Source organism: Pectinophora gossypiella, chromosome 24, assembly GCF_024362695.1.
Source record: "Pectinophora gossypiella chromosome 24, ilPecGoss1.1, whole genome shotgun sequence".
NCBI lineage: Eukaryota > Metazoa > Arthropoda > Insecta > Lepidoptera > Gelechiidae > Pectinophora > Pectinophora gossypiella.
The window spans coordinates 9,871,666-9,895,156 of NC_065427.1; the positions used below are offsets into that span (position 1 = coordinate 9,871,666).

The 23,491-nt window shown below is 40.0% G+C and overlaps 1 protein-coding gene and 1 long non-coding RNA gene across 2 annotated transcripts in view; one reads left to right on the top strand and one right to left on the bottom strand.

Annotated features, from left to right (window-relative positions):
* Positions 1-23,491, top strand: part of LOC126377725 (ATP-binding cassette sub-family D member) — a 94,414-nt gene that overhangs the window by 10,736 nt on the left and 60,187 nt on the right. The window contains exon 2 of the mRNA XM_050025526.1: positions 20,040-20,062. The gene's annotated coding sequence lies outside the window, so the exon portion shown is untranslated. The remainder of the gene's footprint in view (positions 1-20,039; positions 20,063-23,491) is intronic.
* LOC126377767 (uncharacterized) lies at positions 7,269-8,019 on the bottom strand. The gene is made up of 2 exons (XR_007567983.1): positions 7,898-8,019; positions 7,269-7,583 (listed from the first exon to the last, which is right to left on the bottom strand). It is a non-coding gene; the product is annotated as an uncharacterized LOC126377767 (long non-coding RNA).

The following is a 23,491-nucleotide window of genomic DNA, read 5'->3' on the forward strand; positions in this document are numbered from 1 at the left end:
ACTTTGAAACGGTTTGTTTTTACATATATAAACTCACGCCTATTTCCCACCGGGGTAAGCAGAGACTATGGAATTCCATTTGCTTCGATCCTGACTTCTCTTGCTTCCTCCACATTCATCAATCGTTTCATACATGCACGCCGTGTTTTTGTTGTCTATAAATAGTTTTGTGAGTACGTTTCCACACAAAGACTTAATGTTATGACTCACTGAGCCGAAGGACGTAATATACGATCCCGACGACCCGATTACTCTAGCCATAGAGGCAGCCAATCAGCTCGCGACACCAAACACTTCAGGTCCCCGATACCGACCCCGCCGGCGTGGTCGACGATTTCCCTCATTCAGCGCATATCGCTATCGACCCACTAGGGTCGATTAATTCTTTCAAATATTTTTCCTCTCAGACGACGCCCTGAGCCGAGGTTCGCGCCCAACTGGGCACCCTCAGGCCTGTTGTCTTAAACGTTGTACCGGGTGAGAGCCTTCAGCGCTCCCCATTTGTCCGGCCAAGTAGTTAATGCCATCTGCGGCAAATCTACAATAAGTCACGTCAAAAAAAAAAACTCACTGAGGGATCGCCTTTAGTTGAAAGATCTTATAAAATAAAAACACGCGGGTTAAATATTGCAATTTAACATTTGTTTGCGCATACAAAAGCAAGTGCGCTATGCAAACAAATGTCAAATAGCTTTATTGCTTTTTTAGATGAATTGCTTCGATATGGCCTTTTACCCCCGACGCAAAAACAACGGGGTGTTGTAAGTTTGACGTGTCTGTGTGTGTAAATGTGTATGTGTCTGTCTGTGGCATCGTAGCTCCCAAACGGATGATCCGATTTAAATGCGGTTTTTTTTGTTTGAAAGGTATATCAGTCGAGAGTGTTCTTAGCTATGCTTGGTGGAAATCGGTTCAGGTCTTCAAGGTCACCAGGTCGTTTGTTAGGTGTGATAGGAATGTTACCCGCTCAGTTTGCTTGCAAGAATATGCGGGATAAGTTATTTTTTGCTTTTTATAGGGTTTAGCATTTTTAACCTTTTCGCATAATAATTGAGTACTTTTTTGGTCGGTGGTTTGAATTTTTAATCATGACCCATGGACCCGCCCATGGTGAGAGTGGTAGGAGAGGCGATCTCCCTCTCTCTTGGGTCGGTCCCTCATATCTGAGGATCGTGGTCAGCATCAGCGTTGCACCGGGAGTGGATGATCTGCCTCCACCGGGTCCTGTCCAGCGCTTCCCTTACTACTGTGTAGAGCTTGGATGACGACGAGTCTTTCACTTGATCGGTCCATCTAGTTGGTGAACGACCACGCGATCTTTTGCCTTCAGTGTTTAGACCACAATCAGTTTCTCTGAACTGTCATCACCTCTGCGCATCGTGTGGCCGAAATCAGAATCAGAATCATTTATTCAACGTAATTATCATGGATAAACTTGTTGTAGGTCAATGTAACATTTTTGAATTCACGTCATTTCGCAAGGTGTTATGGCTGTGGAGAAGAAATGACAAGAAACTGCAACAGCAACACATCTTTTAAATCAATGATGGTACATTACAAGTTATTTAATAACTAGAGGAACACATTCAATAACAGACATTTTTATCATTTAAGTAATCATTTAATTTTTTCATAATAAGAAAGGATGCGTTGTTGGCATATAGTGGACAGACGAGTTTATTTGAGCCGCATACTTCCCCCCCTCCCCTGTCATTTATACGACTGATACGCCACTTTCATATTACTAGCTTCTATGCTGGCTTGGGAGCGAATTATCACTAGCCTGCTGTTAGGTTTTACACCCCAAGGTTCCTAATGGCTGTGAGGCTGGTTATCTGAAGCTAAGGCTGAGATTGAAACGTCCAGAAGTATGCAAAACTCACTGAATTTAATTAAAATTCGTAAAAAAAACGTTCACATTACAGTAGTTAAATGGAGAGCAAGAACGGAAGTGAAGAGACAAAAATGTTGTCACACTAAAAAATATAAATTTAATGTTGGGGTTGCTAACACCTGCCTACCCTATTAGGGATCATGAGCGTAATTTTTTCTCACTGTACAACTACAACTACACAGTCGTGGATAAATAAGTAGGAGTATTATTAATCCGAAACAATGCTGTTGTCAAAACATTATACTTATAAGACAATGTCAGTTTTTGTTTCAGTTATATTTAGGGATCCGTAATACAAATGGTCCAGGAAAGTAATAAAAAAAAAATCAAAAAATATTTATTCGGACAACATAAGATCCATAGGGTTAGTAACAAAAACTTACACACAAGTTAGTCTACAAAATAAGGTGGACGATTTAAATCCGCCCGCCATCCCAATCAAGTACCTAATACTGACGTTACTACTTTATCAGGTCTCTAGCGCAGAGTACTACGTTTTTTTGGCCATTATAGGTAAATACAACACTAACAACGCCTCCCTTCAAACAACAGTAGGGGGTATGGAGCATACTCCCCCACGATGCTCCACTGCGGGTTGATAGAGAATAAAGAACATTCACAGCCTCCGTGGTCTAGTGGTTAGAGCGTTAAGATCACGATCTGGAGGTCCGGGTTCGATTCCCGATGGGGACATTGTCGAAATCACTTTGTGAGACTGTCCTTTGGTAAGGACTTTTCAGGCTTGAATCACCTGATTGTCCGAAAAAGTAAAATGATTCCGTGCTTCGGAGGGCACGTTAAGTCGTTGGTCCCGGCTATTAACCGTGAAAACACCTCCACCAACCCGCATTGGAGCAGCGTGGTGGAGTATTCTCCATACCCCCTCCGGTTGATTGATGGGAGGCCTGTGCCCAGCAGTGGGACGTATATAGGCTGTTTATGTATGTATGTATGAACAACACTAATACATAGCCGGTTTGCTTCTCAAACGAGGAGCGCCAGTTCGAAGCCCGGTACCGGACTTGTACCAATGAGTTATAAAACCTATCTTAAGTGCAGTTTTCACTAACTGCAGGCTGCGTTAATAAAAAAATTAAGTCTTACGAGTTCGGAACCTCAGCTTACGGAGAGCCGTTTCGCACTTAGCCGGTTTTTTGCATCCTCTATTATGTCTTTGTAAAGTCAGTGCATTAAAGTATCAATTTAATTAGCAGGTTTAAAGTCAACAACCGTCGTGTTGTGTTGTGTTACCAACAACCCGTATTTGCAGTAATCTGAAAATAAAAATATTGCTATTAAAGTAAAAAAATTGAAAAAAAAAAAACATTCTGATGTGATTTTCTTCAACAAAACCTCCATTTCTGTCAATTCATATCACTCCGAGTAAAAATGGAGCTTGTTACTTGGATTGAAGGTAGCTTGTCTATTGCGTGATTTTGTTAACATTTTTTTCAAACTACAACACACATAATAATCAACCCTGGTGTCAGGGTCACTATTGAGCCGCCAAAGGCCCCTGACATGGCTCACGTAACGACTACTTACTTACATCTGTAAGTAGTAACTGGGACCAACGGCTTAACGTGCCTTCCGAAGCACGGAGGAGCTCGAGATGAAATTTTTTTTTGTGGTCACCCATCCTATGACTGGCCTTTGCAAATATTAACCTAAGAATAAAATAAAAAAACATAAAAGAAGTGTGTGTCAGGATCGAAGCAAATGGAACTCCAAAGTCTCTGCTTACCCCGGTAGGAAATAGGCGGGAATTTATGTATGTATTAAGTATGGATGGATGTATAATCTTGAACTTTTCAGTCGGGATGTTGTTTAAAAAAAAGCAACATAAAGATGGCATGCACGGCAGTAAATTATCATCATTTTTTAATTAAAATTCTTCGTCATTGCGTGTTATAGGTAGTAGTACTTACAAATTAAAATGAAGCAATCAGACATAATAAGGAAGCAGATCTCATCAACCCTGCTTGCTATTCTTTTTAGGGTTCCGAACCTCGAAAGGAACCCTTATAGGATTGTCACTTTGTAAACGTTACATGAGCCATGTCAGGGGCCTTTGGCGGCTCAATTCTGTTTTGACGTGACTTATTGTAGATTTGCCGCAGATGGCATTAACTACTTGACCGGACAAATGGGGAGTGCTGAAGGCTCTCACCCGGTCCAATGTTTAAGACAACAGGCCTGAGGGTGCCCAGTTGGGCGCGAACCTCGGCTCAGGGCATCTGAGAGAAAAAATATTTGAAAGAATTAATCGACTCTTGCGGGTCGATAGCGATAAGCGCTGATTGAGGGAAATAGTCGACCACGCCGGCGGGGTCGGTATCGGGGTCCTGAAGTGTTTGGTGTCGTGAGCTGATTGGCTGCCTCTATGGCTAGAGTAATCGGGTCGTCGGGATCGTATATTACGTCCTTCGAATGGCGGCTCAATCATAACCCTGACACCAGGGATGTTGAGGCTGATATTCTACCTCACAACCCACACGATAAGAAGAAGACTTTGTTGTCCTTCCGTCTGTCCGTCTGCCTGTCAAGACCTATTCTCTCGGGAACGCGTGGAAGTGTCAAGTTGAAATTAACATGTAAATATTTATGTCTGTGGTCCCTTGAAGCTGTTAAAAATCAAGCAAGAAAGGCTAGAAGGAAAGTAAAGAAGAAACCTAAAATCGTTAATACAAATATACTTTATTGCACATACATAAACTGCCTATATACGTCCCACTGCTGGGCACAGGCCTCCCCTCAATCAACCGGAGGGGGTATGGAGCATACTCCACCACGCTGCTCCACTGCGGGTTGGTGGAGGTGTTTTTACGGCTAATAGCCGGGACCAACGGCTTAACGTGCCTTCCGAAGCACGGAATCATCTTACTTTTTCGGACAATCAGGTGATTCAAGCCTGAAAAGTCCTTACCAAACAAAGGACAGTCTCACAAAGTGATTTCGACAATGTCCCCATCGGGAATCGAACCCGGACCTCCAGATCTTGAGCCTAACGCTCTAACCACTAGACCACGGAGGCTGTTCATCACTTTATTGCACACAACATACAAAACAAGTTTTACACAAAACATACACGACAGATACAGTACAATCTGGCGGCCTTATTGCTAAGCAGCAATTTCAATTTTAATCTGTTGTTCCATCGCAAAAAAAATATGTTTTTGTGATCACAAACTTATTTGCAGTTGGTAAATAATCGCGACCTATGTCATTGTATGGAGGTAATAGTTTTTCAACGGAAAACTCGAAGCCTCAGATTATCTTTGTTAATTTCTCTCTTTGTATCTTGTGTATATTGTGCTCAATCAAGTATTTTATCTGTCTATCTATCCGAATGTGATGTTTCAAAATGGCGCTAACGTGGTCCACTATAAGAAACCGTTATAGTTCATGCAATTAGCATCTCTGTCCATCCCGGTAGTAGCGAGTGAAGGTCTCGACAAGATGCCATAGGCTGATAGCTCCATAAATTGGTGCCTACGTGACCAATTTCTCATAAACCACTCCCTAGAACTCTTCCGCATTTTTGGATTTTTTTTTCTGTGTTTAAGTATCTCAGTCTCAGTCTGTTTTGTCAATAATTATGCATGATGGTTTATACATCTCTGCTTACGCCGGTGGGAAAGGCGTCAGTTTATGTATGTATATTTTCGACGTTTTGCGAAAGAGATTAATTACTGCTTCATCATCATCATCAGCCCATTAACGTCCCCACTGCTGGGGCACGGGCCTTCCCTATGGATGGATAGGGAGATCGGGCCTTAAACCACCACGCGGGCCCAGTGCGGATTGATGGTTATTAACGACTGCTAATGCAGCCGGGACCAACGGCTTAACGTGCTTTCCGAAACACAGAGGAGCTCGAGATGAAAACTATTTTTTTTTGTGGTCACCCATCCTATGACCGGCCTTTGCCGAAGTTGCTTAACTTCAACAATCGCAGACCGAACGCATTAACCGCTGCGCCACCGAGCTCCTTAAGCGAATTACTACTTATTTTGATATAATATCTAATTTACCTCTGGAACTATCGGCTGCGGAATAGAAATCGTGTACTCAATTGTCGGTCTATTATAAAATTTATTTTCTCCAACAATCGTCTTGTAATCAAAGACGGTAGGGTGACTGTTTTTTGATGTGTTTTGTGGAAACTTTTAAAATCGGGCTCGTAATTTCTTTAACACTTTAACACTTAAACATAGCTGGCGAGGAGTGAGTGTACTAATAGTACTATACTAAAAATGTACTATAGTACACTCAGCTATACAGTCATGAGCAATATAATGTACCCACTTTAAGACTGTCGCGCTAACATATTTGACATTTACTGAGACTTACAGTTCAATTTGTCAAAAAAGTTAATGTGACATGGTACCAAAGTGTATACATATTAATGCTCGTGACCGTACACCTCTGCCTACCCCTTCGGGGATACAGGCAAGATGTTATGTAATGCTATGTTGTTATGGAGTATGCTAAGTAGAAAGCTACATTATACCTAAGTAGGTATAATGTAGCTTTCTACTTAGCATACTCCGGACACTTCATACAAAATTAAGCAAAATTAAAAATTTTGAAAAATACCCACAACGGTAAAAATTTCATCGAAAAAGAATAAAATAACTCAAAACCCCCAACTTAACCCAATTATTATGTAACGAAATATTATAATAGACTTAAAAATACTTTCTAAAAAAGAGTTGATATCTCGAGAAATCGGTAATAGATATACTTAAGTACCTCTCTCTCTCTATTTAAGAGCTGCGCTCTTGTCGGTGGAGTAACCGCCATTCCTCTCTTCTTCCCGCCAAAACCTTCACCTCCCGATACGACACGACCTGCACCTTCTCTTTTATTTGTTTCATAAATGTTATCCTAGGTCTACCCCTTCCTCTCTTCCCTTCAATTTTTCCTTCTATAAACATTACTTAAGTACCTAAACAATGAATATGGATGTTTACGGTTTTTTCCTAACGTGTCTGTTTCTCGAAGATGTACTTAAATGTAGCGATAATAATTTTACCATAATACATAGGGGAAGGGGGCCTAAAGCGGGCACCGTAAGATAAAATAAGAGCAAAATGGTAACAAAATGATACTTTTAAGCAACTGTTATTGCTAACAGATGGTAAATTTATTGTAGTTTGATAGTTTATATTAAAAATTTTTGTATGCTTTGAAAATACTAAAACAGGAAACCAAATGTGAAACCCTTACAAATGCCCGCTTTGCCCGAGGGGTGGCCTAAAGTGGGCACGGGCTTATGGGCAAAACGGGCACCCAGTGGGTAAAGTGAGCATACATCATTTTTTTATTATATCATGAAGCACTAAGGAATAACTTTATAAAAACACAAAAGAGGGATTCATATGTGCACTTTATTAAGTGAAAAAGAAATTCTTCTTTCGATAAACCGTAAAACACACTGTCCATTTCAAATACGTAATTTAACAATTCAAGCTCTTGTTCCGAGCTGAAGACTGGTAAACCTTCCTAACTTTTTCTTGGTAGAACCTGTGTTCAGGTGTCGCTGTAAAGTAGCTCGCGGGATACCATACTTTGTAGCTGTAGTTTTTATAGCCTTTTTCATTTCTACCACCTCCTGTATTGCTTTCTTCATTGTGCTTTCAGTCTAAGAACATTGCTGTGTTTTGCGTTTATATTTATTCACCATCTAAAAGACGCAAAACACATGCTTTTAAAACACAACAACAAAAAAAAATAGGTAAGTAAGTAATTTAATAATTTTTAGGTTACTTTTCATTCAATATTAATATAACTACAGGCGGGCATAGCGGGCATGCTCGCTTTGCCCTGCTCGCTTTGCCTTTAGCATCAATCTCGTATTCTAATAAAGCATAACCTAAAATTTATCATAATATGTTCATGCAAATATGGTTAAGCCAGAGTGAGATAGACACAAAATACTATGCACATCTTAATAATAACGTTCGTCACTAATTATTAAACAAAACACAATTTACATACCTTCGTTTATTTGCATAAAAATGACGAAAATCGTTTTTGGCGCGAACAACCTGTGTTATTCACGTCACTGTGAAATCACGACTGCCGCGCACTGGCGCGGGGAGGGGGGTAACGCCACTGGGACGCGGACCGCGGTAAGTTTCTATAGGTAAGTTTTACGATCGGTGCTCGCTTTAGGCTGGGTGCTCGCTTTAGGCCCCCTTCCCCTAACCGAGGAATATCCGTCGGGGGCTGCCTTTTCTATATGAAATTTCAACAAAAAATTTATCATACTCATAAGTGTATTTTATGTCGTCGTTAAACATCTACAATTCTTTAATAAATGTATTCATGTCACTAGAAAAACTAACTGGGTTAATGGCAGCCCCCGACGGATTCCAAACTCATGGTCTACGTAGCGCGGCATGCGATGGCATCGTCGTTGGGCGTGTCATGTCGTGACAGCTCACGATCTAGACAAGTGTTGCAGATAACGAGCCTTATGGTTTCCGTCACGGAATAGAAGAAAGAGTTGGAAGGTCCAAGTGAGCGCGAAACGCGCGCCATACAAGTGTATGTGCAAATAGTTCCTACTACAACTTAGCACTGCACTCGTCCGCAAACTTTACGATGCACGGAGCTCTGCGATAGTATTATTAAAAGGTCGTCTTGTGCGTTATAACCTCTCTCTCTTTATGTAAGAGCTGTGCTCTTGCTGGTGGAGTAATCGCCTCTCTTCTCTCCTTCACCTCCTGATACAACACTGACCTCCTGAAATGTTGTCCTAGGTCTACCCCTTCCTCTTTCCTTAAATTTTTCCTTCTATGGTGTTCTTTATAAACGAATCGTGTCGTATCAGGTGGCCAATCATATTTCCTCTTCGGTTCTCTATAGTCAGTAGTTAGTCTGGATTATAAACTGCAGAGCAAAAATCTAATATCGACTGTCATGCAAGGAGGAAGGATTCCTTAACACAGGATAGCTAAAAACCTTACTATGATCGGCTATTTATTAAACAAATACTTTTGTATCCAGTATCTTCCGTAAAGTAATTATAAAATTGCAGCCTATTACATAAAATATACATTGTCAGTAAAGCGTCTATGGAATTTGAGAAGCAGTAGAGCTATCGTAGTTATCTGTTTGCAGGAGTAGTAGTAGAAGAGAGTGGGGTTGAACCGGCGACAGCGGTTCTCATACAAAAAGCGCGTTAGGGTCTTTCCAACCTCATTCTTCTATTTTATTGTTAGTTATACCTGTCATTTTCTTCATCATCATCAATTTAAGAGCACCGCTCTTGTCGGTGTAGCATTTTCCATTCCAGTCTATCAAAGGCCAATTCCTTGACTTCCCTATAAGACACGACGTTAACCTTTTCTTTAATCTGTTCCATGTAAGCTCTTCTTGGTCTTCCCCATCCGTCTTTTTCTTATCCGCTGAAAAAAAGACGGGTAATCGACTGGCATAAAAAGTATGGAACACACGTGAATTTTAGGCAGACATTTATAAAACCCTTCCAAAATTTTATATTTAAAATAGGCTAGTTTCCAACTAGTCAAATCAGTTACTTTTTACTAAACGTCAAAACACGAAATTACTATGAAATTTGTATGAAAACGCACACTGTGACGTCATAGAAAAACGTAATAAAATGTCGAACTTATTATTACGTTTTTCTTGATTAAAATTCATAACTAAGTTAAATAAAATAAAGAAAATGCTTTTCGTTAGTTTCACATTTGTGTTTATTTAGTAATCAGAATTTCATAATTTATCTTGAACCTGGTACACGACCCAATTGGCCAATAATCCGACTAAATGAAGTAGATAGCACACGTCAAACGGGTTGCTTATGAGCGAGATGCCTATTTGATTAGCCCGGGTTATTTTAAAATTAACAGTTGTCAAACATCCGTCCCTTTCCTTTTCGGCGGATAAGAAAATGACAGGTATAACTTAAAGTAAAATTAAATATCAAATTTATAAAAATTATATATTAAAATTATCAAAATTATATATTAAATTATTATATTTATATTATTTTTTTCTATGTGTTCTCGCAAATAAATTGATTTGATTTGATTTGATTTGAATGGTGTGTACAGTCATGAGTACTAATATGTATACACTTTGCAACCATGTCACATTAACTTTTTTGACAATTTAAACCATAAGCCTCATTCAATGTCAAATATGATAGTGCGATAGGGTTCTAAAGTGGGTACATGATATTGCTTATGACTGTACAGAAATCAGCACCTTTATTTATCTTGATCCGGTGTTCTTTGTTTAAAATTAATGTCAAAATTACTGAACTATAGATATAGTGCTGTATTTATTAACAATTATGATAATAAGGTCAATATGATTGTTAAGATTGGACCTTATGACCACTAAATAGGTCAGATAACGTTATTACGTCAATGTAACTTTTGGTAGTTTATATTTCTTATCTTCCAACGGCCTCTGTGGTCCAGTGTATACCAATACTCAATTGTATACCAATATTTTATGTTTTATGTTTATTTTTATTTTTTTAAAGAACGTCTAGGGCCCTGTGCCGAGGTTTTTCTTGCAGCTTCTTTTCCCCGGCTATACAGGTTGTGAGAAGCTGCAGTAGTTTTAGGCGGATGAGACGTTCGTTATGTAAAATTGACGATTCAAAGTGTAACTATGTTACCTACTGAATAAAGATATTTTTGAATTTGAATTTGAATTTGAGTGATTGAGCGTTGGTCTCACGATCCGAACGTCCCGGGTTCGAATCCCGGTGGGGACATATCACAAAAATCACTTTGTGATCCCTAGTTTGGTCAGGACATTACAGGCTGATCATCTGATTGTCCGAAAGTAAGATGATCCGCCGTTGGTCGTGGTTACTACTTACTGATGTATGTAGACGTTACATGAGTCATGTCAGGGGCCTTTGGCGGCTCAATAGTAACCCTGAGACCAGGGTTGATGCGGTTGGTAATCCAACTCATAACCCACAAGATAAGAAGAAGATCTTCCAATATAATATAGCTGTCGAATATCACAACTGGTATGATGAGTACTCACACCTCATCGAGCTTTCTGTTAGTGGTGAGCCGTATCGCCGTCTATAATGGTCGAGTCAACTGTGTTAGAAATGCACTTTAGATAAATTGGGTCGTGTACGGTCACGAGTACTAATATGTATACACTTTGAAACCATGTCACATTAAGTTTTTTGACAAATTAAACAGTAAGTCTCATTAAATGTCAAATATGATAGTGCGACAGGGTTCTAAAGTTGGTACATGATATTGCTCATGACTGTACTAGGTTCAAGATAAATTATGACATTCTGATTACAAAATAAAAACAGATCGAAAACTAACGAGAAACATTTTCTTTTTTCTATTTACGTAATTTATTTTTGAATTTTAATTAAGAAAAACGTAATAATAAGTCCGATATTTTATCACGTTTTTCTATGACGTCACAGTGTGCTTTTTCATACGAATTCCATAGTAATTTCGTGTTTTGACGTTTAGTAAAAAGTAACTGATTTGACTAGTTGGAAACTAGCCTATTTGATAGATAGATAAAATACTTTATTGAGCACAATGGACACAAAATACAGAGATAAGGACAACATATACAGAACAACACAACAGGCGGTCTTATTGCTCATGCAGCAATTTCTTCCAGGAAACCAGGCAGGCTATTAATAGCTCGTTGGTGCAAGTCCGGTACCGGAGGTCGCACGGCGCGTGAACTAAAGTCGAAGTCTCAAATTACAAACAAACAACAAGATAAAGTTATCCCGTAATGGTTATTTACGTAGCTTATCTATATCTCTTCTTTGTTCGCTGATCAAATATTTACTGTCTCTTTCTGTCTTGTTACTGTAAACGTAAACATTATAGCCCGTCTCTTCCGTTTGAATTCGTAGTGAGTCAGATGATTTGCTTTAGATGAAACATTTCCGGGTATATCCTAGTATTGTTAGTTAGTGGGCTCTGTTTTCCGCATTTAGACTCTAAGATGGCCCATTATGCGTGTAATTGTTGACTACGTAAGCCAACCTAACTCCTTCCAGAAGCTCAGAAGCCTCCTGGGGTTTTCACAGGCTTCGCGGAGCGACCCCATTCCCTTGAGGATTTTTGCCCGTTGTGCTGACACTCCCGTGCATTCCTGGATTACATGGGGGGCAGTTTCTTCTGCGTCCAGACAGCCTCTGCAAAGTGGGCTGTCCGTTATCCCTAAGTTAAATAGGTGCTTGTTGAGTGGGCAGTGACCCGTAATACTGCCCACTACTATTCGAAGGTCATTGCGGTTTAAACGAAGCAGTCGGCGAGTGGAGCTCTTGGATATCATCGGCATGATATCCTTCGACTGTCTGCATGTGGGCAGCTGTGCCCACATGTCGCTGTATAGTTGCTGGGTATGGTCCCGTACCCACGAGCGTAACTGACTGAAGGGTATCGGCAGGATTGGTTCGGGTCCATATACCCTGGTGTCTGATCCTCTCCTTGCCAGTTCGTCGGCGGCATCATTACCCAGCGATCCACTGTCCTATATCCTAGTATGTTTTTGCTTACTGAAAACATTATGAACGGAAGGCGATTGGGGCAACCGTTCTACACGCCCTATCTATGGAGAATGGCGATTACCTACTCCACCGACAAGAGCGCAGCTCTTAAATAAAGAGAGAGAGAGAAAACATTATGAAGAGATAAAGGATTCGAAACCTGGTGGGGACCTATCATCGCAGGTCGTTTTGTAATCAATGTTTGTGACCTAATTTGGTTAGGACATTGCAGGCTGATCTCTCGATTGTCCGAAAGTAAGACGACCCGTGCTTCGGAAGGCACGTTAAGCCATTGGTCCCGGTTCCTACTTACTGGTGTAATTACGTAGTCGTTACATGAGCCATGGCAGGGGCTTTGGAGGCTTAATAATAACCCTGACACCAGGGTTGATTGGGTTGGTCATATCCTACGCGATAGAAACAGTTTGAATTCTTGAAAGAAATTGCATACATACATACATAAACTCACGCCCATTTCCCACCGGGGTAAGCATTAACTAATTTTATTATTTTACTATTAGACTTTGTTGTTTTGGGGAAAGAAAACACAAATAAAAAGATAGATAATCCCCGTGCATTAGCAGCACTACTGCTTTTATATCGGAGTGTCAACAACCCCGTTCCGTTTTTTTTGGAAAGGCTTTAACGGCTCTGGCCTAGTAGCCTTTTAAGCCTGCAATTATTAGAGCCTATTACTTAATTTTTATCGTTTGACGTTTTGTATCTAAACAGTGTTGCCATTACTTAAAATCTAAAATATACATATTTTACTACAAGATTTTGCCAAAAATTATTTTAGAACATAAATTGAACTTAGAAAACTAAGATAACCCTACAATCAAACAAGCTGAAAACACTGGTCATAAAATTGTAACAACATCTTATTGTACTAATTAAAGCACATAATAACGGGTTCTTACCGCGTTTAAATGGGGATATGAGACTCCCGATATTTCGACACTGTTGCAAGTGCCATGATCACGGGATGACTGATGAAATTGGAGTGGAGTAGGTAGATCCATATTTTCTACGGGCAGACATATCTGTCTACCCTCTTTCTTTGCCGCTTGTTTATGTTTTTGATATCGGAATGTTCGGAACCATCTGAACTCGCACCAAACTCACTACGACAAACAAAAAGAGTTTGGTGCGAGTTCAGATGGTTCCGAACATTCCGATATCAAAAAGAACCCGTTATTATGTGCTTTAATTATGATAATAACCGCGTAAACTTAAAACAATGTATCTTATTGTACTGTTTTCTGGCAAATAAACTATTCTATTCTATTCTAATCACGAAATGATTTTTGTGATATGTCCCCACCGGGATTCGATAAACTATGTCGATATCGGCAAACAAACCGAGTCCAATAGATTGGTAAGCAGTTTGTAATAAGTTGACATAGCGCTATGGTCGCAACGGGTAATATTGCGTTGCCGTGTTTGCTCTCTAAAGGCATTTGAGCAATTGACACATTGACCTTAAGCATAACATAACCTCACGACCACATCCAAGTAGGGGTAGTCAGAGGTACGGTCACGAGCATTAATATGTATACACTTTGGTACCATGTCACATTAACTTCTTTGACAAATTGAACTGTAAGTCTCACTAAATCTCAAATATGTTAGTACGACAGAGCCCTAAAGTGGGTACATTATATTGCTCATGACTGTACATCCGTCGCAAGATTAACTAAATACCCAGTAACTGGAGTAGGGTTAGAAAAGGTTCAGTAAGATCTATTCTGAACCGGCGTGCGTGTATGAAACGATTGATGAATGAGGAGGAAGCAAGAGAAGTATGTCAGGGTTGAGGCAAATGGAATCCCATAGTCTCTGCTTACCCCGATGGGAAATAGGCGTGAGTTTATGTAGAGTTTCTAGGATCGTTCCCCTAGCATTATCCCGTTATTCACAGGGTCCGCTTACCTAACCTGAAGATTTCACAGGTCCAGTTTATTACAGAAGCGACTGCCTGTCTGAACTTCCAACCCGCGAAGGGAGAACCAGCCCAATATAGATTAGGTCACATACCTCCGAAAATTTATTTCTCGGGAATTGACAGTCATTGGTTTAGGCCTATCCTGGATTCGAAACTGCGACCTCAAAATGAGAGGCAAGCGTTCTTTCGACTAGACTAACAAGGTAAATCTTAAATTCAAACTCGGAATTTTGATCCGCCAAGCGATTAGCATCGAAATATGCAAGTTACTCGCACGTTACTGACCGTATTGCAAGTGGCAAGTTGCAAGTTGGCAAGCTAGTGCAATCTAATAAATACTGCAATGAGTGTTGCAACCAGATCGAGCAACTTCCGAACAAGTGTTGCGGGTTCCGACCCTGTCAAGGTTACGCGAATAGATAAGTATTTGGCGGCGAAGGTGCTGGTGCCGCTTGGGATCTTTATTTTTCGCGTAACTTATTTACTTAACAGTTTATTGTACAGGATATAAAAATAGACAAACACAAGACAGAAAAACGTTTCAGCTTATTTCTAGTAGAAGTCTCTATATGTGATACTAGCTTATGTGATGATTATATTACGATGTGCAACAATTAAAGGATATCTTTAAACTCAGCAAAAATGTGAATCTGAGAGCACATTCATTAGTACAAGCCTTTTTGCGCTAGTAACCCAAAACATAATTTCCTGCCAAATCGCGATGTGGACTCTTGGAATAAGCTCCCAGAAACAGCAATTAGTGCACCATCAGTGAACTCCTATAAACACAGACTAGACATTTACCATATGAACATTGATAATAGAAAATATCATCATCATCAGCTCTGAGCTGCTAGTGTACATAAACAAACATAATAATACTAGCTGTCCGCCCGGAACGCGTAGACTCATCTCTAGTTGAAAGCTTAGCTAACTCTTGGCTAACCGTAGAAAAAAAATATCTTCAGCTCCTCGCCATGAAGAAGATAACGACCCAATCCCTCTGTCTCCGGCTCACTAGGGTCAATTAATTCTTTCAAATATTCTCTCAGACGACGCCCCGAGCCAAGGTTCGCGCCCAACTGGGCACCCTCAGGCCTGTTGTCTTAAATTTTTACGAGAGCCTTCAGCGCTCTCCACTTGCCCGGTAAGTCTACAATGTTGTCAAAAACAAGTCCCTTTGAAAGAAAGTAACGTTTGTATAGGGACCCCACAGTAACAAATATAAAACAAAACACGGAATAAAAACAACTTACACATGAGAGTACAAATAAATAGACAGTAAACATTAGTATATGATTGGCCACTTGATACGACACGATTCATTTATAACAAACATTATAGAAAGAAAAATTGAAGGGAAGAGAGGAAGGGGTAGACCTAGGATAACATTTATGAAACAAATAAAAGAGAAGGTGCAGGTCGTGTCGTATCGGGAGGTGAAGGTTTTGGCGGGAAGAAGAGAGGAATGGCGGTTACTCCACCGACAAGAGCGCAGCTCTTAAATAGAGAGAGAGAAACATTAAGGCAGAGTGTATGGACTGGTCAACAATGGTGGTGGTGTCTTTTATAAAAGGGCCTCACTCATCATAAGCGCGCGCGGCGCGAGCCACGAAACTGGTCTGGGCAGCTGAATGTGTTCTATATGCCAGTACTTTTATGCCAGTTCAGATGAGAAGTCACATTAGCTAGCTAGAGGTATGTATTGAGTATTTGTTTGATGAATCATTCTAAATATTGACTATACTCGTGTTCCAACCACACTTTCTTTGTGGTCAACTTTCTCACAAGGCAGTGTGTTTACCTAAGCTGCTCATTACTACAAACCATCGACGTTACAGCCTCTAGACTCTTAATGAGATACGAACGGATTCTGTCAACACATATGACAAACATACACATAGCTTTTTATAGGAACATTTAAGATAAACATTTCCATCATATCATACATTACATAATTATGTGTAACGGTTTTGTCAGCGCACGCCAAAATTGCTCGCAGATGGTAGATTTTTTCCTACTTACTTGACACTTATCGTCATATTTTTGACAATTCACACAGTATATGTATAAATTGTAGCCTATGGGTTATTCTACTGTATAAGCTAAATTATTGTAAAGTTTTATTAAAATGCATTCAGTAGTTTTTGCGTGAAAGAGTAACAAACATCCATACTCACAAACTTTCACATTTATAATATTAGTAAGATGTATTCTATGTGAAAAGTACACACGGAAGATAACGCTCATTTCCCGTAAAAAAAAAGAAATAACCTCCATATACTCAGGTATCTAGTAGGCTGCATGGTCATTTCTACAAACCCAATAGAAAGTGGTTTGGCAACTGCAAACACTTGCTCATTACGCTGACCTTGATTCTAGGCGGTTAAACGTGCTGGGCTCGCTCTTCCGTGCTTCGGAGAGCTTGTTAATGTTACGGCATATCATTTCCTAATTATTACGAATATAATAACATCTCCACCAACCCCAACACATGCAGCGTGGTGGGGTATGCGCTATACCCCCTCCCTCCCCATAGATAATTGATATCACGTAGTTTCCAACATTAGTACTTTTGATGGGTTTGTTCTTGGCCCCGAAGGTATTGACGAGGCCTAAGATGGAGCTCACTCGCCCAGAAGGTGCCTGTTCACTCTGACCCCGGTTAATGGCAGTAGGCTCGCCTCCTATTGCATGTATGGTGTAAGAAGACCAGGTATGCTCAATCCTATGACAAGCCACCATTGCTAGCCCATTGATGACGTAAGTGTTACCATTCAATTGGTATCTCCAATATTCCAAGGACGCATATTATTGAAATTAAAACACATAATAACGGGTTCTTACCGCTTTTAAATGGGGATATGAGACTCCCGATATTTCGACACTGTTGCAAGTGCCATGATCACGGGATGACTGATGAGATTGGAGTGGAGTAGGTAGATCCATAATTTTCTACGGGCAGACATATCTGTCTACCCTCTTTCTTTGCCGCTTGTTTATGTTTTTGATATCGGAATGTTCGGAACCATCTGAACTCGCACCAAACTCACCACGACAAACCGCACTCACTGTGTCCTCACGTTTTTTCACCACATTAGGCCGTTTCAAGCTTTTTACAACACCTACTACTGGATTCCACATGGTCGATAATTTATTATTGAAAATTAAGTGAATAACTGACTAATGTATTTAATAGGCTAGTTTCCAACTAGTCAAATCAGTTACTTTTTACTAAACGTCAAAACACGAAATTACTATGGAATTTGTATGAAAACGCACACTGTGACGTCATAGAAAATCGTGATAAAATGTCGGACTTATTATTACATTTTTCTTGATTAAAATTCATAAATAAGTTAAATAGGAAAAAGAAAATATTTTTCGTTAAGTTTCAGATCTGTCTTTAATAATCAGAATTTCATAATTTTTCTTGAACCTAGTATACGACCCAATTACTATTATTTGTTACATATATAAAAATCATTAAAACTGTACGTAAATCTTTTACTAAAAGTTCAAAATTTCCTTGCAAAGTAAATTAAAAACATTGGATATGGGTATTGTTTTTTTACGAAATGGCAACGCAGGGTCGGATGACGTCAGCTGGGCTAACCTTGAAATGATAGCTGTCAGTTTTTGAGCATACCTGAGGCCTGTTTAATAAAACTTACAATTGTAAATTACAATGACAATTTGATGTACATTGCGGAGTGTGTGATCACGAATACTTCACAGTTTCATATTAGATACGTAATGAACACCAAATTGTCGTTGTACGTTTACAATACAATTTTACAATTGTAAGTTTTATTAAACAGGCCCCTGGTCTTATACCATGATTTCATGGGACTTAAACATAGCTGGCGAGGAGTGGATGTCTACTATATACCTCTGCCTACCCCTTAGAGGATACAGGCGTTAATGTTATGTTGCGATTAAAAACACAGACAGTTATTATTTAACACAATTTTCCTCAAAAATTGACGACGTTAGGATCGAGGGCAACCTTGAAGGGAGCGGATATGCAATTGGTCGACCACTTCGGAAGTCAACTTGACGAAGTTCTTGCGACAGAGTACGCTGCCCTTATTTGGTGCACTTGTTTGAAGATAACGAACATTCTGGGATTGTCCCAGCGGAGTGCGCAGAACTACAAGTCGTAATGAGACAATTTCTTTCTAGGCCATGTACAAACAAATTCAAAGAATCAGAATCCTTTATTCAACGTAATTATCATGGATAAACTTGTTGAAGGTCAATGTAACATTTTTGAATTTACGTCTTTTGCAAGGTGTTATGGCTGAGGAGAAGACATGACAAGAAACTGCAACAGCAACACATCTTTTAAAACCAATGAGGGTATACATTACAATAGTTATTTAATAACTAGAGGAACACATTCAATACCAGACATTTTCATCATTTACGTAGTCATTAATCTTATAATAAGCTTTTTTACATAAAGTAAGCTTCACATGAGCTTTAAATTTATTTTCTGACAAAAAAATATTATCTGGTATTTTATTGTAAAAACGTATACATAACCCCAAAAAATATGAATTTAATTTACTTAATCTAGAATTTTGAATTTTAATTTTATTTCTTGTATATTATTGTAACTATGCCTTTCACAGTTTCAAAGGCATAGTTACACTTTGAATCGTCATTTTTTTACATAACGAACGTCTCATCCGCTAAAAACTACTGCAGCTTCTCACAACCTGTCATATCGAATGTAACCATGTTCAAGTTGACCTATATAGGTCTCCGCAAGCATTGCACAGTCGAATAAGTAGGTCTCTTGCGTCAGTTGACCTAACACGAAATGTCATCATCGCTCCTAATCATGGAGTGTGGAGGAAACTGGTTTCATACCTCATCTTAATTATTATTATTTATGTTTAGTCTGAAGAGTTACATAATTTGTTTAATCATCATCATCAGCCCATTAACGTCCCCACTGCTGGGGCACGGGCCTTCCCTATGGATGGATAGGGAGATCGGGCCTTAAACCATCACGCGGGCCCAGTGCGGATTGATGGTTATTAACGACTGCTAATGCAGCCGGGACCAACGGCTTAACGTGCTTTCAGCACGGAGGAGCTCGAGATGAAAACTTTTTTTTTTGTGGTCACCCATCCTATGACCGGCCTTTGTGAAAGTTGCTTAACTTCAACAATCGCAGACCGAGCGCGTTTACCGCTGCGCCACCGAGCTTCTCAATTTGTTTAATAGTTAATACTAATGAGGGAGGTTGTTATTACATCTTATCTTTAGTTAATGACGACCTCCGTGGTCCAGTGGTTGAGCGTTGGGCTCACGATCTGGAGGTCCCGGGTTCGAATCCCGGTGGGGATATATCACAAAAATCACTTTGTGATCCCTAGTTTGGTTAGGACATTACAGGCTGATCACCTGATTGTCCAAAAAGTAAGATGATCCGTGCTTCGGAAGGCACGTTTAGCCGTTGGTCCCGGTTACTACTTAATGATGTCAGTAAGTAGTCGTTACATGAGCCATGTCAGGGGCCTTTGGCGTCTCAATAGTAACCCTGACACCAGGGTTGATGGGGTTGGTAATTCACTTCTCAATCCACACGATAGAAGAATCTTCAGTTAATAAACCAACTATAGTTTTATTTTTATTTTTTGTTGCAGATCAACCTCTTAGAAGCGTCCATGTGAGTATCAATTCATTTAAATCTTCCATCTATGTCATCACCGATCATAATGGCCTCTGTGGTCCAGTTGTTGAGCGTTGCTCACGAACCGGAGGTCTCGGGTTCGAATTCCGGTGAAAACAAAATCACTTTGTGTTCCCTAGTTTGGTTAGGACATTACAGGCTGATCACTTGATTGTCCAAAAGATTCTCAAAGTGAGAGGCAAGCGTTTTACCAACTGGGCTACCCCGGCTCCACCGACGTGAGCGCAGCGCTTAAATAATGAGAGAGAGATCTATACCTATTAAAAAATCTGGTGAGTCAGGATCGCAGTGGACTTCCGAAGTCTCTGCCTACCCCAACGGGAAATAGGCTTGAAGTTAGCTTCATAATCATCACTAACACACTATCATGATGAGCACATTAAACACTTCATAGCAATCTAATTACTAAGCAAGTAAGGTCAATACTTACAACAGATCGCAGGATGTTGCGTACGCGCAACTAGTAATATGATGCTCGCAACCATCACTTACATACTACATTTTTTTTTTACGTCGCTTATTGTTGTTACTTAAGTAGCCACATACTCTGGGTGTTAGTGACACCGTAACGAATACTGCGGGGGATGGTTCAGACCATGATTCTGAGTTGATATCAAGTGGAATTTCCTCGTGTTTTTTAAGTAACTTCCAGTTCCATACTTTTGCGACGGAAAATTCCACTTGATATCGACTCAGAATCATGGTCTAAATCATCCCTCAAAGTTTTCGTTACGAAGTCACTAACACTCTGTATAAACTAAATTGATAAAAAAATAAAAACAACGGTCCGCGCGCAGCCTTCTCGATTCAAGACTAAAGTAAGACCGAAAACGAGGGGGGGCGGGGGGTGAGGTAAACCAAGCTCAGACTCTGGTGGGGAGCGGAGTTCAATAAATTGTTTTAAGGGTGTTGGGACTCTAGCTCGGCGACAATAGATGGCGTAAGTGTAGCAACACCATTCGGTAATCGAAATTATTATTTTTGTCATAGATAAACTAAGCTAAATGAGCTCTACACCTTTTTGCCACTACTTGAAGGTCTAGAGAACCTACAAACAATAAAAAATATTATGAATCCCTCCTATTTTCTTCAGGTTCTCAATTACAACTTACCAAGGTACAATTACAACTTCCACGCATTATTATTCTGTTCAAAATAAAGAGAAGCAATATAGGTAGTATAGCATTATATACATAATGTTATCCAAATATCAAGCAACAATTAGTTTTATTATGCTTCTGCCATTACATTACATTTTTGAATAATTATGTATGGGGTGTGGTACCCTCAACTACAATGCCAGTCGTGCGGCCGCTACTGTCGCTCTCGCATCGGACTTTGCAGCCATTTTAAAAGCTGCCACAGAAACGCTTCTTCTTCTTATCGTGTGGATTGTGAGGTGGAATACCAACCCCATCAACCCTGGTGTCCGGGTTATTATTGAGCCGCCAAAGGCCCCTGACATGGCTCATGTAACGACTACGTACTTACATCAGTAAATAGTGACCGGGACCAACGGCTTAACGTGCCTTCCGAAGCACGGATCATCTTACTTTCGGACAATCAGGTGATCAGCCTGTAATGTCCTAACCAAACTAGGGATCGCTGACAGAAACGCTGTTTGAATCATTTGATAAAGATGTAAAGGCCTGAGAGAGAGAGATAGTAATATAATAGCAATGAGAAAATAGGCAATTATCACGTAAAAAGTGAACAACGCCATCTATCGTGTGTTTGGGGAACGTCGATTAGAAAATCCCTCATTAATCTCATTCCCGAAAAAAATCCGGCAACAATTTTGTCTCTTGCGAGGTTTTTAACCCGCGACGCAAAAACGACGGGGTGTTATAAGTTTGACGTGTCTGTGTAAATGTGTATGCGTCTGTCTGTGGCATCGTAGCTCCAAAACGGATGATCCGATTTTAATGCGGTTTTTTTTGTTTGAAAGGTATATCAGTCGAGAGTGTTCTTAGCTATGTTTAGTGGAAATCGGTTCAGGTCTTCAAGGTCATCAGGTCGTTTGTTAGGTGTGATAGGAATGTTACACGCTCAGTTTGCTTGCAAGCATATGTGGGATAAGTTATTTTTTGTTTTTTATAGGGCTTAGCATTTTAAACCTTTGTCATAATAATTAAGTACTTTTTTAGGTCGGGGGTTTTTTAAATTTTTTGTGGTGGTGTGGTGTTCACGTCAAAGGTATTCACTTTAAGGCAACATTATAGATAAAGCATGGTATGAATTAACGCACCTACTAACTATAACTAGCAACATGTGGTAGGATCACCTTACATGCGCAGACGCAGCCCTCGCGGTACTTTCGCAACGCACGCGTTCGACCGCGATTCCGCTTGCGCTCGCAACAGATCACGTTACAAACTATACCTACATAATTACTTCCATCTTCATTCATTTTAATTCATTGTAGTCCTGGGTACGGTTACGAGTACTAATATGTATACACTTTGAAACCATGTCTCATTAACTTTTTTTGACAAATTAAACCGTAAGTCTCATTTAATGTCACATATGGTAGTGCGACAGGGTTCTAAAGTATACACCGGCTTGCTCCTCAATCGGAAACCGTCGGTTCGAATCCCGGTACCGGACTAGCACCAACAAGTTATTACTTTATCTTAAGTCACACCCCCGTGCAACAGCCTCCGTGGTTAGAGCGTTAGGCTCACGATCTGGAGGTCCGGATTCGATTCCCGATGGGGACATCGTCGAAATCCCCCGCCCTTACCACCCACGATCCCCAGTGTCCCCTTTCAGTCGCCTTTTACGACAGACAGGGGGTACCGTAGCCCTATTCTTACGCCCGGAACTATAGTTCGGTCTTCTGAAACACCTAACCTAACCGGCTTCAAAATCTCCGCAAACACAGAACAAAACATACACACATGCGTACGATGCGTACATGTATTATTTTTTTATTATTGCTATTTTTTTTTTATTTTATTTCTTATAAAAACAAATGTTACAAACATTGGAATACAGACATTGGTAAACCTGCAAAAGTTAGTCTCGATGCCTGCTCCTCGCATTTCTCGCAGCCTAGATTCATGTGACGCAATCGCTCGCTGTGTCAACGCACTGACCAACGGCTTTTGTTGTGCTTATGACCTAGTGATGTGCTGTGCTGGTGAATTGACAATATCGATAACTTTTGCTAATTCAAATTCAAAAATATCTTTATTCAGTAGGTAACATAGTTTGATCGTCAATTTTCACATAACGAACGTCTCATCTGCCTAAAACTACTGCAGCTTCTCACAACCTGTATAGCCGGGGAAAAGAAGCTGCAAGAAAAACCGCGGCACGGGCCCCTAGACGTTCTTTAAAAAAAATAAACATAAAATATTTTTATACAATTGAGTAATTTAGCTGCCTAATATCAGTTAGACA